At 33.5% G+C, this 19,116-nt stretch overlaps 1 pseudogene; it reads right to left on the minus strand.

The window, feature by feature from the left end:
• Positions 1-272: 272 nt before the first annotated feature.
• LOC134244806 (uncharacterized) lies at positions 273-18,874 on the minus strand (annotated as a pseudogene).
• Positions 18,875-19,116: the final 242 nt, after the last annotated feature.

The raw sequence follows: 19,116 nt of genomic DNA on the forward strand, positions 1-19,116 counted from the left end.
CGCGCTGCAAGCATCACTATAAGCATGTTTGCAATAAGTGTGTTTTAAGGTAATTTCTAATTTGTTATAAATCCGATAACAATGCTCGGCACATGCTTAGTTTTTCCTGGACTATATGCCCTTTCACACAAAGTAAAAGCATTTTATCAAATACTATAAATCAATCAGATATTAGATATTTAGATGAGAGCATATTATTTTCATGCCCAAGTTACAGGTAAAATGGTCCACATACAAGAATGCTTTCTATTATCATAATAATCACTAAAGGCTTCTGTCATTAAAAATTTTAATTCTGCTAAAATAAAGTGCTAAAAAAATTAGGAATTAACAAACAGTTTCTCTTTAAACAATAAACTTAATCTACTGGTACTATTGTGAAAGCTTCACATTTCTGTCATGTGTCTTTGGATCAAAGTCACAAAGCATGCGCTTGGCTGAGTTTTACATGTACATCTTTGTATGTTGATAATATGGTCATTCATTGAAAGCATCTCGTACTTTGTTCCAGCCTACTCCAATTTTAGTGTGATATTTATCAACCTGCAAAAACAAAAAGATTTTTTAATTAGTCTTTCAATTAACAAATCCATATAATTCATTTTGGTAAAGAATTCAAACCTTTTAAAACTACCATTAGACTAAAATGTTTTTAAAAATACTTGTTATTAATGTTCCAATTTAAAGATAACAGATGATAATGGTGGATAATGGGAAAACATATATTTTAAAAAATATACATCTCATTGATTATGCATTCAAAAATTGCATATTAATGCACTGTTCACAATGGGAATTTAATTAAAATTAATCGTACATAACTGTGAATTAAATTTTAAACGTATTCACATGGAGAATTAAATGTGCCACCTGAGTGACTTTGGTAACCTAACAATTTCATATGGCTTTGACCTTGAAATTGTGCAATAGTGACTTACTGCTCCAACAAGCTCTGCGTAAAGTCCCATAATGCCATTGGCTTTTTCTGCATGTGCTCGCTGCCTTTCTTGTAAAACATTCAGGAGATGCTGTCTTTGCTCCTCCAACTCTCTTAAACCTTTCTCTTTATCACTGAAGTGTTGCATCATCAACAGACGCTGCCTTTAGAATAGAAATGACAAAAATTACTCACACAGGAAAAACAATCTTGTCCATCTAACATGTAAATTTCAACAAAAGCACTTGAATCAAATTGAGAAAACTCACAAAAAGACCATAAGGTACTTTTTAACTGAATGAAAATCAAAATTTTTAAATTTTGGAACCTCAATTGGACCCCCCCCCCCCCAAAAAAAATAAAGACCATCGTTAGACTTACTCTTGCAGTTGATTGAGTGTTTCCTGCATTCCCTTGTTCTTGTTTTGCTGTTGGAGGCCGAGTTTGTAGAGAGCTTTTCCTGTCGATTAGAGATGTTCTCCTCCACGATCTCAATCTTCTTCCTCAGATCTCGCATCGAATCTTTCTTGTCGACCGTCTTCTCTCTGTAGGCCTTGATATCATTGGCCTTGGATCTATAAAACAGTTTTCTTATATTTAGTTTTTATCTCTAAGTAAGTCAACAGATATCATAGTGCAGATAACAGACAGATACCAACAGGTGTAACGGATGGACAGAAGACATAGACACCCCAGCACTACATAGTACATATTTTAGGGGTATAAGAATTAACCTTTCTTAGGAAAATATAATTTATCAATCTGTCAAAATATGTATAATAAGATACAATTAACTGGTCAATCAGTCAGAGCATGTGGGTATGATTTTGCAATTAACTGAATGACTACTCAGTATTCATTTATAGTCCCTTCTTTTTAATAATTCAACTTTCAAAATTTTTTGCACATTACTAATAAATAAAGCTTTAAAGTGTTTCTGTTTATTTAAGAAATAAGGTATCATTTTTAAAGTTTATCAGGATGTAGATACAGGTTGTTCATGTAATCCAATCCCATAGATCCTGAATACTTTAGCTTACATGGCAGCGTCCACATCCACCTTGATGTTGTGTAACAGTTTGGTGGCCTTCTCGTTGTTGGAGATGGCGACCTTGAACTCCTCCACCTGTTGCCTTTTGGCCTCCAGCTGCTGCCTCTTCCTCTCCAGATTCCCCCGGAGCTCCCCTAGGTGTACCTTCATCATGTCCTGCTCCTCCATCACTTTCTCGGGGGACTGGACGATCTTCTGACTCAGTCTCTGTCCCTCCTCCTCAGCTTGGGTGATGGCCAACTTTACTTTGTCCTGAAATTTCAAATTACCATAAAATTTTTTATCTATTCTTCTATGTAATTACAATTCGATCATTTATTTCTCATTCTGAAATCATTGAATTTTTTATTCACAGCTCTTGACGCAAGATTCATATCCAATTACTGTAGTTATTAATATGATATTTCAAAAACTGTTCATTTTTAAAAATCCACAGATGTGAAATAAATTTGAATTTTGCCATTTCAATACTGAATTACTGTATAATCCCTATTAGCCGCCCAGGCGCTAAGAAAATTGCGAAAAGGGGGCTTTTATTTTGGTATTCTCTTTATGATATTTAATGTCATATTTTAACTTAAATAAATCTTTTGAAGAAAAAATAAATAAATACAAAGAACCACTGAAATATACTGACATGCAAAAGAAACGCAACACCCTACTTTAGGGGGAAATAATTATGTAAAGAATTTTGTATCTTAAAATTATGAATATCTTCAATTTGGTAAACAATGGTTGAACGATTTCCATACCATAACCGGAAGTCAAGTTTGAGTCTGCTTAACAGAAATCAAACATACATGTTAACAAACATTTGGCAATATTATGGAGTTTTAAGGGTTTTTTACTGTTCATCATAAGTAATGCAGCAATATTTAAACCAGAAATCTCTGTCGAGACTGTAGCTCTACTGGTTTGTACTTATAATAAAGTAAAGAGAATAGGAGCATTTGGGACTTAAAATTTTATAAAAGCAAGAGAGAGAGAGAATAAAAAATCAAAATAAAAAACACAAAACTGATGATTATGTATCATGGTGTAGTCTACTTGCATGCCAAATTATATTACAATCAGACTATAACTGTAGGAGGAGTAGCATTTTGAAAGTATTTCACAGAAAGTTCTATTCTTAGTAACCGCAACACCGTTCATCGAAATCAATAACCGATACACAGAATTATGTATCTAAGTGTAGTCTACTTGTGTGCCTAGTTATATTGAAATCAGACCAAAACTGTAGGAGGAATAGCATTTTAAATTTTTTTCACAGAAATTTCTATTTCTAGTAACCAGGGCAACACCATTCATCAAAATCAAAAACGGATATAAACAGAGTAATGTATTAAAGTGTATATAACTTGTTTGCCAAGTTATATTGGAATCAAACCAAACTTATAGGAGGTGTCGCATTTTGAATGATTTTCACAGAAATTTCTATTTTTAGTTACCATGGCAACACCCTTCATCGAAATTAAAAATTGATATATAGAATTATGTATCTTTGTGTAGTCTACTTGTGTTCCAAGTTATATTGAAATCAAACCAAAACTGTAGGAGGAGTAGCATATTGAATGATTTTAACAGAAATTTCTATTTTTAGTAACCATGGCAACACCGTTCATCTAAATCAAAAACCCCTATATAGAATTATGTATCTTAGTGTAGTCTACTTGTGTGCCAAGTTATATTAAAATCAGAAGAAAAACTGTAGGAGAAGTAGCATTTTGAATGTTTTTCACAGAAATTTCTATTTTTAGTAACAACGGCAACACCATTCATCGAAATCAAAAATCGATATATAAAATTTTGTATCTTAGTGTAGTCTACTTGTGTGCCAAGTTATATTGAAGTCAGACCAAAACTGTAGAGGGAGTAGCATTTTGAATGATTTTCACAGAATTTCTGTTTTTAATAAACACGGCAACATCATTCATTGAAATCAAAAACTGATAAACTGAATTATGTATCTTAGTGTAGTCTACTTGTGTGCCTAGTTATATTGAAATAGCACCAAAACTGAAGGAGGAGTAGTTTCACAGAAATTTCTATTTTTAATAACCACGGAAACACCATTCATCGATATCAAAAACGGATAAACAGAATATTGTATCTTAGTGTAGTCTACTTGTGTGCCAAGTTATATTGAAATCAAACTAAAACTGTAGGAAGAGTAGCATTTTGAAAAATTGTTTACAGACAGACAGACAGCTGGACAGACAGCTAGACAGTCGGATGGACGCTGGATGCATTACTATCACATAAGCTCTTCTGGTCTCTGACCATAGAGCTAAAAATTGTCACTACAAAGCACTTGGACACACGTGGTCCATGCCGATCAGTTTATTTGGTCAGGGAAAATTTCAAAGGTGGAAAGTTCAATGGTATTTTGGTTGATTGAAAAAAAAAATTTTTTTTTCTTCCAAAAATGAATATTACTCTTGTCTGTAAATGTTGTAAATTAATGAGCATGGTTTAATTACATCAAATTAATTATATAGCATGCAACATTACAAATCTTTCATCTTTTGAAGAGATTTCCTTGAAGGGGAGGGTGGGTAATAAAACATGCATAACACTCTCCTTAAAATAATTTAAACAAACGTTTTGTAAAGTTCGGACTTCTTTTCTTTCAATACTGTGTACTGGCTTTATTTTTTATAAAACAGAGACCTAATATAACTAGATCTAAAGTTATTTATAATTTGATACACAAAAAACGAGTTTGATTCTGTTGTACATGAATGATCAAACTCAGAATTGATTTTGAATTATATTTCTTTACATATAATATTAATGATTTTATAGTCAAAGCATATAGGAAGGAAGAGAAAAAACTTCAGGTGAGAATTCCACATTCTACCTAAAATTAGATTTTTTTATTCCTCTTGTCTAAATAATTGTTGTCCCAGATGCCTTACCTGAGAAGGTATTGAGAAAGTTCCCAATGTTCCCATTCCTGTGATGTAGAAATTCATGTTATTTCCCTTTCAATTTGTGAGTTTAGGTTTATTTTCTTGTCAAAAGTAAAATTCTTATTCCATTTTTAGAACATGATTCAACATCCCCCTCTGAAAAATCTTTGATCTCTCCCAAGGACTAATAGATGGTACAACACAAAGCGCGCAAGATTTTATACTTATTATTGCACTAACGAATGGTTACAGGAGAGAGAGAGAGGGAGTTCATAAGTAAATAAGAGTAAATAAGAATTTTAAAATTATCTCCCAAATATTAATACAGAAATTATTTTTGTTTAAAAAAAATAGCTAAACTGTTAGGCAGGGATACTGAAATCTCGAAAGACTTCCTGTAACTTCATACATGTGTAATTATAAAACAGCCACATTCCTCAAAATGTACTTAGTTTGTGGTAGGAGTGAGACATCAAAAATATAATTTTTGCTTGAATGTCATGTTTATGAAACTTTAAGAAAAAAAATTATATCAAACAATGTTATTTCAGATCTGCAAATATGTACAAGCTTACCCAGTTACTCAGCTCTCATGATGTCAGTGTTTAGGAATTTTATTCTCCATGCAATGGAATTAAGAAATAATTAATAATTTAATTTATACATGTATGTATACATGTGTTTTATACTATAGTTATTTTTCATGTAATAATGTAGAATTTGAATATATTGTGTATTTCTTGGTGTATGGGAGACAGTCAGGCACTAGGGGTTCAATAAAGAATAAAAAAAACCTCAAAACCGAATTGAGAAGAAATGTCTGTCTTTCAAGAATAATTAGAAAACGGTCTTGTCAATTACCCCCACCTCCTCTCCGGTGTAAAAAAAAATTGCAAATGCCTAAATGTCAATCTAAACCTTAATGTTAAAGAACTTACAGATGTACACATAAACAAGAGGATCATGGGCCATAGGTCACCTGAGCATTATGCAACAACTTTCCAGTGATTGAATTTGATTCATGTTTTAAGCCAGATGCTATGGCATTCACAATTTTGAAAGAGGCACCATAATGATCATCATAACTATAGACTTAGCAGTTGCTTAGTTTGGTTATTAATACCCAAACATGTAGGCAAGGTAGGGGAACAAAAAATGCATTTCAGTTAATCAGTAATATTCAGCAATAATCAGTGGTGCCCCTACCACACATGAACCCCTGACCTTTAGGCCTGGATCCACACATTGCACAATTTTTGAAAAGGCGTCCTTGCTTTCAAAAAATATTTGATTAATAACAATGAGCAGATTTCAAACAATATAATTCATTCATTTTCAGTATATAAGTACAACCCCCCCCCTCTATGGTACCCCTGACCCTGGGGCCTTGAAATTCACAATTCTGGAAGATTAGGGCCCTTGCTCATCATAACTAATTTGATAGTTCATCTGCTTAATACCCAGGAGCAGAGAAAAAAAAATTTCAAAGATGTAATGTATTTTCACTATATAATCAATAGAGCCCTGCCCAAACACCAGAACTCCTGACCCTGGGGCCATAAAATTCACAATTTTGGTAAAGGCATACTTGCTCATCATAACTATGTTCTTAGTTTATTTAATACCTAGGAGCAGAGAAGAAGATTTTCAAAGAATTCATCTATTTTCACTATATAATCAATAGAGCCCCACCCTAACACCAGAACCCCTGACCCTGGGGCCATAAAATTAACAATTTTGGTAGAGGCACTCTTGCTCATCAAGTGTAACAAGCGCATTGGGGTACATATTGTTACAATAAGACAAGGTATCTGAAAGAAATATGGCCAAATACGGCTATAGTTGGTATGAAACAAGTGGCAATAGATGAAAATGTTGCGTTTTTAAAAATTCATGTCAGCTCTAAGGACAAATCTAATTCCATTTGTTGGAAATATTTTAAGCCCAAGTTCAAGTGTTATTAATGCCAAGTCTGTATCAGGAAATTTCATTGAAAGCAACAGGATTCCATAATACCCGCAGGAAATGAAATTTATAACTTGAATTATATTGGGTAAGAAGGAAATTCAATATTTTGACAGAATATGAATCAGTAAGAAAGTTTCCATATTTCCAAAGCACATCATAATATAACTGAGATACGTCTACAATATTATATTCACTTGTCAAATAAGAATTGAGAGGTCTGACCCTGACTCCCAATACCTATCGAGAGGAAGCTCTTTGTCTACCCACACTTTGCACCTCAGGTTACATCTCTGCATTTCACACTAGCCTACACATTAGCAGAAAGGAATATACGCCACTGAAAATGGACTCTATTAGAAGCTCACAAATGTAAGTTTTCATGACAACAATTTAACTTTAAAAACAATTCCTAATTCATCTGAAACAGTGTAATCAGTGTAATTTGTTGACAGTAAAATTGGTTTTAACTTTTTACACCACTGAATTTAAAACATAACCTAGACACTTCCAGTTATGAATTTCACTATTTAAAAAAAAATGAATGATTTAGTTGATGTGAAAAATAAAATGATTCAGTTGAGGAAGTTTTTTTTTTATTTTATGATTTTTTAAATAAAAATTATCAATTATCATAATCATATTATAGATTTACAAAAGTGAAACATTAATTATACAAGAATTTAAATTCCACTTTAATCATTCTCAGTACTAAAGCCATACAGCACATATCAGAGTCTGTGTTTGTGGGACTGTGTTATAAAGTGGGGACCTCACAACTGGTGGCCATGAGGAGAGATGTTGAAGACATCTGGGAGATGGTGATAAATCAAGTGGGAAAAAATGAGTACAGATTGCTGGTGAGTGGAAGTTACGGAGAAGGACTCAGACTGGAAGGATCAGATATAGACATGATGCACTGGCCAAACAATCGCAGTGTGATCTGGGACTTATCTCAGTCTCAGTATTACAACACACACAGACAAACACTGATTCTCTGTGACTGTTCTGATAGTCCACCAGGATTTACTTTGTTAAATTTACTGTCACCAAGCATGGACAAATACATCCAGAGTATGTGTGTTAGAATGAATAACAGATATTATATATCTAGTTCTAAATACAGACAGATCTTTTTACCTGCGTTATCACTATCTTATAACCTTACTCAACATGGACCCTGTGCCAGTCTAACATTTCGACACAAGAATTTGATCATGCCTCCTGTTTTGTTAGTGACTTTTGGCCTCCGTCCCTCCTCTTGGATAGACAGATGTCACTCATGGCCCCAGCCTCATGTTGTTGATGATATAGTGAAAAATGGATGTCACTTTGTAGCAATTGGACATAAGCTAGGAAATCATGAAGATCATGAATGGAGAATTTCTTTCTCCCAAGCAGAAAAAAAACTTGTGTATATAATGAATCACTGTCAATTCTTAACTTATGGCTTGCTTAAATTGATCTTAAGAGAAATAATTAACAATGGAGTAGGTGATGATGATAAATTACTGTGTTCCTATCACATGAAGACGTCAGTTTTCTGGGTGATTCAACAAAATACAATACCTCACTGGTGTCCACAAAATCTCCTGAGGGGTTTCTGGGTGTGTTTTAAACTTATCGTCAAATGGGTGTATGAGGGGGCCTGTCCTAACTTTTTCATTCCAGGCAACAACATGTTTCTAAGTAAAATTTGTGACGTCAAACAACATCAATTATTTATAAGATTGTCAGAGTTGTATGAGAAGGGTTTAGCTTTTCTGCTACACAGTCCCTCCATTAGATCTTATATAATAGATGTCCTACATAACCCTAGAAACTCCATCTGTACAGATTATCATACTTGGATTTCTGAGGCTCATTTTGACAGAAATCTATTTTTTGAAATAATAGATCATTACATAAAACCAGATGAATTGGACATACAAATCTACATGAGATATCTACATACAATAGAACAGATGATAGGTTCACCCCTCCTGACACAGTATCAAGTCATTATGCTACAGAAACTTACTGCTACTGTCCTCAGAGCACTGCTTTATCTACACATGGAAACTTACACACATGAAAACAAACTGAGTTATAGAGCTGACAAAATGTCCTGTCAAATGTTGAAATTAGCTGCCAGATTTGGTTGTATTACAGACATGCTGTACATAGCCATGTATTATTACAAGACGCTTAGATACACGGAAGCTTTATCTATTATAGAGATGATCAAGGTCATGTTAAGCAGCCATATGTGATGTATCACTTTATTATAGATACAGAGATGTATACTGAGGCTGTCAGGGAGCATCCTGGTCTACAAAGATGAGACAAGCTGTAGCATGGGATATCAAACTTTACAATAGAATCCAGTTATACTTCAGTGAACTGATACCTGAACAACAGTCTGCTCTACAGAACCACAAACTTTATTATTTCTCACCCTTTATCCTGTTATACATGCTAGAGATCTTGTGCTGCAGACATGTAGACACAATGCGAGTACAAACAGCTCTAGATGATCTACAGACCCTAGTTCACTATAGTCAGGGACAGCTTATACGTACAGATTACAGAGACATATCATGGCAAATTCTGGGGATTTGTCAACAGGTGACAGGGGACCTGCAGGCTGCTTTATACTCATATCAACAATCTCTAAGACAAGAACCACACAACAAAATACAAACAGCTACAGAAATGAGAATACAGAGAGTTTTACAATGGATTCCCTTAATTAATTAAATATCAGGTGATATATGTAGGAGTTCACCTGATAGAAATTAACATTTACATATCCTCTTCTGATTTCATATTTTCTTTTCCGTCTGTTTTATTACATGTATTATAATAAAATGAAAGAGGCACCATTGCTTATCATAATTATACACTTAGCATGCATACTCTAGTTACTTAATACCCAGAGTTAGATCAGAGTAAAATAGAGAAAATGCATTTCAACTTTATAACCATTCTGCACCCCACCCCACAGGAACCTCTGACCCTGGGGCCACATATTTTAAAATTATTTTTATCATAAATTTTATTTGATTAATATCACAGAGCAGATTTCATACCATTAATCTATTTTCAGACTATACCCCTGACCCAGGAGGCATGAAATTAACCATTTTGCTAGATGCACCTTTCTTCATCATAAAATATATATACTAAGATCATTGGCATATTACCCAGGAGAAATGGAAAAGATTTCCGAAAGAGTAATGGAAAAGATTTTCAAAGTGTTCATGCATACTTTATGATCATTAGAGCCTTGCCCTAACACCCATGAAATTCACAAAATTAGAAGAAGCATAATGTTAAATGCATTTTGAAAAATTATGCAATTTGAAAAAACATTTTCAAAGTGTATTAGTGGGACCAATCTAACACCTTTGAAACCAGAAGTCTCTGTCGAGACTGAAGCTCTTCTGGTTTGTACTTATAGCAAAGGAAGAGAAAAGTACTTAAGCAATTGGGAATTGAAACTTTACCACAGCAATAAATAGATTTATGATCCTTGATTAAGTCTCTATGTTCTTAGTGAAGTCTACTTGCATGTCATATTATATTATAATCAGACTAAAACTGCATGTATTTGAAGTAGCATTTTGAGAGTTTTTAACAGAAATTTCTATTTTTGGTAACCAAGGCAATAATGTTCATCAAAGTCAAAAACTGATATACAGAATTGTGTATCTTAGTGTAGTATTGTGTGCCAATTATATTGAAATCAGACCAAAACTGTAAGAGACGTAGCATTTTGAAAGAATTTCACAGAAATTTCTATTTTTAGTAACAACGGCAACACCGTTCATCAAAATCCAAAACCGATATAAAGAATTACTGTATCTTACTGTAGTCTGCTTGTGTGCCAAGTTATATTGAAATCAGACCAAAACTGTAGGAGTAGTAGTATTTTGAAGAATTTCACAGAAATTTCTATTTTTATTAACCACGGCAACACAGTTCAACGAAACCCAAAACCGATATACAGCATTATGGATCTTAGTGTAGTCTACTCGACTACTCGTGTGCCAAGTTATATTGAAATCAGACCAAAACTGTAGGAGGAGTAACATTTTGAAAAATTGTTTACAGACAGACAGCTAGACAGACAGACGGGCGGGCGCCAGACGCATTATCGCATAGCTCTTCTGGTCTCTGACCTGTAGAGCTAAAAAATAAACTCTCCTTTGTTTTTCGTAACAATGCTAAGGCTACTTGAAAATGGCTTATGTACGCATTTGATTTCCATTGCTCTAGCTGGAAAATTACAATGTAAAGGTGATGGAGAGTTGCTGATGTGAAATTTCATTACAGTACGCCTCAACAGGGTCTTATGTATCATATATGCATTAAGGACAGTCCTTGTACCGGAAATCCAAGGGTGGCTACACTGCTCTAAATTAGAGAAAATTCGACCTAATCAACTGAAAATGGGCATTTAAAAATGCCAAAGAATAATTCCTCCGCTCAGATCTTGATATTAAGGGGATGAAGGGCCTTTAGCTGAAAAAATACCTGTCATTTAATTTTTTTCGTATTTTGTATATGTCTTATTTAGTATGTCCTACATACTATAAAGCAGACATATCAATAGGTTTCTAGACTCTGAGATATTGAGTGACAAATACCATACCCCACAGTGTCTGAGCGGAGTTTTTATTCTCCGTGTTTGTGGGTCCATTACTCGGTCGATAATTGAAATTTTTCACCATAGATAAAAAATATACCTGCGGAAATGTGTCTTTTAAAATATTTTAGAGTATGAATAGGGTGAAAAATTGGAAAAAGCAAGATCTTTTGTAACACCACATCTGGAGACAAAAATTTACGACTTTTTAGGACAACTTAAACCATAAAAAAATCAATTTGCAAAAAATCCTATTGATTAACTGTAAAAATATCGATTGGTGAAGCTGAGCTCAATATTGCACGTGGCAAAGTTAAACGAGTCATGATCATGAGAAAAACATGTCATGTTTACATTTCTGGTACCGGGAAAACCCAACTATGACGTCACACATTCCTGAAATAAGCGAAATAAGACAAACCCACAGAACTTTTCCGTCAACAACCATGTAAAAATATTTTTTGCGTTCTGAAATTTTCAAAATACCCTACCATGTACATATTATGGCCTGTTTTTATGATTTTATACTACCCGTTTTTACCTTGTATGATCTTACTGAACTAAGAGATCCACTATGACATCAAAGACGCACTGAACGCGCAGAGTAGGGAAACGGCAGAGTGGATTAATCTATTCCGTAATTTGATAATATTTGCAAGAAATTTTGAATGTTTTCAGATATTTTTATACTAGATGGTGAACTCAAACAAACAGTCAAAAAAATTATACAAGTACTGTGGTTTCAATCTCGTTTTGTACATATTTTATCAGAGATTATGACGTAAATCAACTGAGTCACGTGACCATACATCCTTCATCCCCTTAATGAACCTATTGTATCATAGAAATTAAGCTGCAATTGTTGTTTAGGGCAGTCTTGCACGTTTTACTTGAATGGCTGGGAGGGGGTGTTTTAACAGTCATATTTTACTTAGTAAAGTAAACAGATAAACATTTTCATCAAATCTCTGAGTTAAACCTTACTTATTCGCTTTTCAAAATCATAAGATGAAAAAATCAAACATTTGTAGATTCTACTTTTTGTTGCGTGTCAGTATAATTTCTAGCTTTTCTTAACGTGAGGATAATCCACCCAAATTAGGCTAAATTGTTCATTTTCCACTGAGAAATTGGATAAAAGACGAGTTTTATTTTCAATTTATCCAACTTTTTGATACGGTTCTAGTTGATTTTAATAAGCTTAGGGGGCCCTTATTTCCTGACAATTAAAAAAGTGCTAAGGGGGCGCTTATAGGGGCAGGGGCGGCAAATGGGGATTATACAGTATATCATTTATTTTAAAGTTATATACTATTTACTGTAATCATAATATTTCAGTGTTGTTCATTTAAATGCAGGTAAAACTATTGAAACAAAATAAGCTGTACCCTATTGGCTACTTTCTCCGCTAGCCTGGCCTTGACCTCGGTGGCAGCCTTCTGTTTCACAGCTGTTTTTTGAGTCGTTCCTGTAATCCGTCATTCAGAATATGCAGCTGTTCTTGGATCTATTATAAAACAAATCGGTTCTTAAAAAATCAAAACACATTGATGTCTCATAAAGTAGAATTCACACACATAAGGCAAAACTCGGTTATAACTAGGTCGCTAGGACCTATGAAATTACTTCACTATATCTTTAATTCCTTATAACCGTGTAAGAAATTCATTAAATTTATACTGCTGAGGACTTCTCTATAACTGTGAATTCGCAATATCCGTGTTCGTACTAAGCAAGTTTTACTGTAACATTATGGGAAGTTAAAAAGAATAAAATGTAAATTTTAAAGCGATGTCTATCAGCTTTTGTATTTAGAAATGCTCATATGCTGCAAATTAACTTATTTGATATTTTGATTACTAATAAATCTTTTTGATTTTGTTTTCACATGTTTATGCAAAGAATACTTAACCTTTAAAGTCAATTTTAATGAACGAAATGCACCCAAGACCCTTGATTATCTTTATGCTCAAATCATGATTAAGAAACTTAATTATTTGAGCAGTACTTGCATTTGTACAAGATACCTTGCACCTACCTTGGCAAATTCTGGGTCATTTTTTGGTTTTTCAGCTTTCAGTTCCTGAATCTTTGCTTTGATTCTGTCTCGTTTCTGGATCATGTGATCAAATTGATCCCGAAATCTGTCCTGAAATAAGAAAAATAATAGAATGTAAAGTTGTTAAATGCTAAAGAAAAGTTCGATACTGCAGAAAATTTGACTGCAACTTTAATAATCAATCTTGAAGCTTTTAAGTGAAAATTGTAGTTGAATCCATTCTCTTGTTCTTGCAGTGATTGGGAAGGGCTTGCGCCACGCACAATAGTCGCATTGAAGTGAAAAATGGTGCATTGAATCAATCAATTGTGGTGCCACAGTGCGCATTCAATTTTTAGCGATGTTATTTGGAAATATTTGTGTATGATTACTTGTTTTACTTTCATTTTGAATGCAGTCAATTTTAAAACAACAAATCTCATTGGTTGAACCTATAAAAACTGCTTCTAGTTAAATGAAACACTTACATTAGGTACATTACTTCATTCATTTGTAGGGTAAGGTGGTGCTCCTTCCAAATTTTGACGTAATTTAACACAAAATACAGTTAGATCAAATTCTATGCAAGTTCCTTTAAATTTGCTGCATATCATATGCTATAAATCAGTTTGGGTAACCCATAATTAAAAACATGTTTTCTTTTGTATGTCATATTTGTTTGTCATTTTGTTATTTCTTAAAATGGCCCCTAAGATCAAATTGATGGCCCCACTCATTTTCAAAATGGCCCATTAAAAATGTTGACATTTTTGCTCTAGTCCCATTGACCATTTTTTGCCCTTCCCATTCACCGTTCCTGTCACTCACATTTTCCTCCTTCAAGTCCTGGTACACCTGAATCCTTCCTTGTTGGAATTTTATAAAATTGGCGATAGCACACATGATCTTTAGAACTCTGTTTGGGGCTGAAACATGATGAGAAATTTAAAATCACTTGGGTAATATAGACAATCAAATTTTCTCTTAATGAGATACAAATATTCCAATCAGAATAATTATAGTTAGAAGATCCTTACATGGTTCTTTGACGTCCTTCAGAGAGAAATCAGCAATTCCACAAGACGACAGCATTCTTTTTCTATTACATTCAAAGAAAAGAAAATATTAAAAAATAGTTGAAAGCATGGCAAATGCCAATTGCAACTAATATTGCCAAAAAAAAAAGGCAATGTGAACACCATTCAAGTCTGAAATATCATTAACATTTATTATGCCAAAGTAAAGGTAGACATACAATGTAAGAGAAAGTAGGACAATTTCAGTGGCTTCTTCGTACAATTCTGGAAACTCCATCTCATCTTTGACATACAAAACTTGCTACAAAAAAAATTAATCAATTAACATTTCAAATTCATAATCACTTCACTGGTTTATAATAGTTACAAAAGCTTATGCATTATACTGAATATATAGCAATAAATAAACCATCTCTGAACATTAAAATTATTAAAGAAGATTTAATATTCATTTTAAAAGTTTATTAGTATTTTGGTCATGGCTCGTTAACTTACTTGTATAATACTCTCAAATGACACACCTGACAGAACTTCGACCAAACGGCAATATATCTTCTGCCATCTCTGACTCTGTCAAAAATAAAAAAAATCACATGCAATCATAGCATTTTCTTCATTCATTTAGTGCATGTACTGAGGTAAATCAACTTTTATTTGCAGTTCAACAATTTGTACTTCCTTTGCAGCTACTAATTTAACAATTAAACAACTGTGAAATAATCTACATACATTAAAATTGGTTGCAATGCTGACTGTTTGCAAGTTAAAATTCTGTCTTAAGGTCAAAATCTAGTAAATGAAAGATGCCTACAGATTTATCAAATTTGAGAGATAAATTCCTTTATGAAGCTTTACAACTTTAGCTTGGTCAAATAAGGTGTTTCCGGGCATAATTTGTAGGTAACAAGATGAAAAACCACATTTTAAACTGTCATTTTCAATGAAAAACAAGCTAATTCAGAGAATTTGTGTCCCCCGCTTAGGAGAAAAGTAAACCATGCGCAGTTCGGGGAAGGGGGAGGGGGGGTCGGATTCCCTTGACTGAATTAGAAGAATTATTAAAGGTATACATGTATACTGAAGCAAATAAAATATGCCAATATGGATATAAAGGTTTGATTGCTTATTCTTTATTATGTGTATAGAAGATTCTTTTTATAGGAAATATTTATCACACTGTAATGATAATTTTATGAGTTTGTACAAGCCAGACCTCATAATTTTTTCAGTTCACATGAATACTATCATTTAGTAAAAAAAAAAGTATTTCGAAAAAAAAAATTGATCGCCCGGGATGTGAACTTGGGCCCTCTCACATGTGAAGCGTTAGCGAAAATTATATACAAACATGAAGTCACAAACATGTATATATTCATGTTCGATATTGTCAAAATTTTACACAATGCATGATTTCTAATTTAACCTTTATTAAACAGTTCTAATAGATGTAATAAGAATATAAAGTCCACCGAGGACCTGTTTTATACGTAATAACTCTCCTCATGTCCCTGTGCTAAAAATAGCGACATGTAATACAGTAAATACTAATAAAACAAACAGAGCGGGACACTTTGAGAGGGGTGAGAGAGGTCCTAGGGAGTTTTGATATAAAATTACATTGCAAAAGCTCAAAATCTTCTTGAAATATCGCCCGGAAATGATAGTGTTTCATACAGAAAAAATGTATAAATTTATGACCTTGAACTTTGACCTTTTGACCTCAAAATCAATAGGGGTCTTTCTTTGGCCACAGGAAGTTGTTATGTAAAATTTCATTGCAAAAGCTCAAAGGGTTCTCGAGATATCGTGCGAAAACGAAAGTGTTATAAAAGACAGAATTTGCTATATTTATGACCTTGACCTTTGACCTTTTGACCTCAAAATCAATAGGGTTCTTCTGTAGTCCATAGGGAGTTGCTACGCAAAATTTCATTGCGAAAGCTCAAAGGGTTCTCTAGATATCGTGTGGAAACGAAAGCGTTACACAGAGTTCTTGAAATCTTTCGGTCCTGACAGCAAAACCAATAAAAACAACCAAGGACCGATTACTTTCTCGTTCTGTGTCAGTCCAAATGACCGGGCAATGTTGACAGAGGAACTTGCGAAAATCCGACTAAATTTCGTACAAAGTCCCTATATTCGACCGATCGTAATCCTTCAAACTCTTTTTCTGCATGTTGTAATGGCTTCTTGATTAATGCAAGTGCAAATTTAGAGACAATTTTCAATCGTTAAAATGAAAAATGTCCTACGGAGGGCCTGGTTTATTAATACAATTTGTTCCGTATATTCACTATGTCGCAAAATAAACACGGGCAATAACTCGAACTCAGTACATTTACTACGAAGATTCCAGAAACATGGCGTGTAAATTTGAAGCGAGAAAAAATGTAAAGAAAATTAGTTGAATTATCGTCTTTATTTGGATCATAATTTACCGGTAGGTTTAAAGACATACGCGACCTCAAAAAAAGGTTTGTTGTACCGGTAATTAATTTTGAAGTTATTTCCAGTGCATATCCTTTTGTATACTTCAAATTCGTTTTGGAGCAATTCTGTAATTAATTTCTACATTGCGAGAATAACTGTTATGAGGACTTGTTGACCCGAGACACAGATTATTATAACTTGTGCCAAACTATTGGTAAACTGTTAAAACAAGTTTGTTGACGGCGCTAGGGTAAGAAGTGTGCAGTGTTTATATAGACGCCGTGTTTATTGATAATAAAATTTAAATACAATTTTTTTTTCATGTTTTATTGAATTTATTTTGGACTGATAGAAATCTGTCACACAAACTTCACATGGCAGTCGGTCCAAATGACTGACAGCGAAAAAAAGATTTCAAGAACTCTGATTTACAGACAGACAGAAAGACGGACGGAGGGACAGACCCAAATTAATATCCCTCACTTTTCAAGCAGGGGACACTTAAGAAAACTAGTTATGAATATGGGCGTTTTTTTTCATATTCGACAAAGGAAATGTATCCAGATTGCCTACAGTCTCTCAGAAAACGGTAATTTGTATGTTCATGGCCTCTCCTTTACAATAATATCAAATTTGATATAGGTATCGGGATAACTTTTCATATGATTTCAAATTGAATGCCATGAAAATACCCTTTTTTCTACATAATTGTGCTAAAGTCATAAAGTACAGGAAAAAGAAAGATGAAATTGATTATGACGTCATAATGGATCTAGCACCAAAAAATTAGTCTAGAGTCATTTACTAGATCTTGACCTTAATTTTTTTTTTAAACAACCTAATATAAATAATAAATTAACCTATAAAATATGAGCAAGTCCTGATGTTGGCATTTATGTGCAGATAAACAGAAATACAAGCACCAGCATAACAGATTGTGTATGTTCCTATTTCTTACGTTTGGTTGTTTGAAGTCCTTCTCCTCCAGAGGTAAATCTGCTATGATGTTAAGATCCTGTACTAGCTGATCAGCAGGGAGCAGTGGAAAGGAATATTGAGTTTTCTCTGCAATATATAAATATGCTTATAATTATATACTTTGTCTTCAGTAATTCTTAACAATTCTTTAAATGGTAAACTGTAATATTTTAGTAAACTCGAATCCAATATGGATTCAAGAACGTATGTGGACAGTGTTGCCCTTCCCTCTTTTCTCAAAGTCAAGGGGTCCTGAGTCTGTGTAAAAAGCACAAACAAGGGCAGCCTTCCATCTTTAATTTTTATTAAGCTGCTCATCAATCATCATTCATTCATCTACTGATCAAACGAAACCCGACAAGCAGACATTGATTAGGCCATATAGGCCCAATTTGGGCAAATCCACTCAATGCAGACAAGTAATAGGGCGAAACCACTCAGAGTGAACAAGGAATCAGGAGGAAACCTTCATAAAAAACATTCATTAAAAAAAAAAATGGAGAGTATAGCTTGTTTTTTACACCATCAGCCCATACATGATACAGTGAATGATGTTTCTGCACTTTCATGCTTTTTATGAAAATAAAACGATAAAGCTACTTAAGTTGACTTCAATATATTCGGAATAGGTAGAACCAGAGACTTAAATATTTTATTTATGTCTCTGGTAGAGCCAATCCGGATACAAAGTTGTTTACAAAAACAAAACACCTACATGAAGGCGAGCTGAGCAAACTCCTTTTCATATAACATTAATTTCAGCAAAACAAATGTTAGCTTTGTGAAAAGAATGCTTCTGAAATAGTCTAAATCACTTGCATTATGGTAAAATAAAGATTTCTTCCTTACCCATATCTTTTTCGTTTCAAAGTACGCGCTCGCAATGCACATATTATTTTTTTTTTTTAAGAAAACGAAAAAATGAAATATACTTTTTTTCAGAAAAATAATTTCGTATATTTAGCACAAATAAAATTGCTTAAAACTTTGATGCAGATTTTATATTTTTAAATCCTTTGTTTTCATTTTATTATTAATTTCTATTCTTGCGTTTTGTCATTTAAAATTTGAAGTAAAGATCAGGCTATTCACCGCAATCGTACAGTTGGAAAGCTGTGGAACGATTCGCATTAGAAGA

The sequence above is a fragment of the Saccostrea cucullata genome, unplaced genomic scaffold (assembly GCF_032062105.1).
Source record: "Saccostrea cucullata isolate Sc308-1 unplaced genomic scaffold, CSIRO_AGI_Scuc_v1 ctg589, whole genome shotgun sequence".
Lineage (NCBI taxonomy): Eukaryota > Metazoa > Mollusca > Bivalvia > Ostreida > Ostreidae > Saccostrea > Saccostrea cuccullata.